General features: G+C 42.2%; 1 protein-coding gene and 1 pseudogene across 1 annotated transcript in view; both read left to right on the top strand.

Annotated features, from left to right (window-relative positions):
* Window positions 1–313, top strand: part of SPINK8 (serine peptidase inhibitor, Kazal type 8 (putative)) — a 13,579-nt gene that overhangs the window by 8,099 nt on the left and 5,167 nt on the right. The window lies entirely within an intron of this gene.
* LOC111729612 lies at window positions 34–155 on the top strand (annotated as a pseudogene).

Raw genomic sequence — 313 nt, 5'->3', positions numbered from 1 at the left:
GGGATAGGACTCTGGATTTAAAATGTTACATTAGTCTACGGCCATGCCACCCTGAACAAGCCAGATCCTGTCTGATCTCAGAAGCTAAGCAGGGTCGGGCCTGGTTAGTACTTGGATGGGAGGAGGCCACCTAGGAAGACCAGGTGGTGTAGGTATAAAAAATAAAAATAAAATAAAATGAAATGTTACATTAATGTAGTAAGGCGCCTGTGCCTAACTTATGCAGGTATGACTCAGCTTATTGTTTATTATGCATGTGTGGCAGAATGCCAATATTATTCTCTGACATATATAAAGCCCATGCGGTCACCTA

Source organism: Pteropus vampyrus, unplaced genomic scaffold (assembly GCF_000151845.1).
Source record: "Pteropus vampyrus isolate Shadow unplaced genomic scaffold, Pvam_2.0 Scaffold271, whole genome shotgun sequence".
NCBI lineage: Eukaryota > Metazoa > Chordata > Mammalia > Chiroptera > Pteropodidae > Pteropus > Pteropus vampyrus.
The sequence above is the reverse complement of the archived record's forward strand: the minus strand, read 5'-3'. Positions and strand labels throughout refer to the sequence as shown.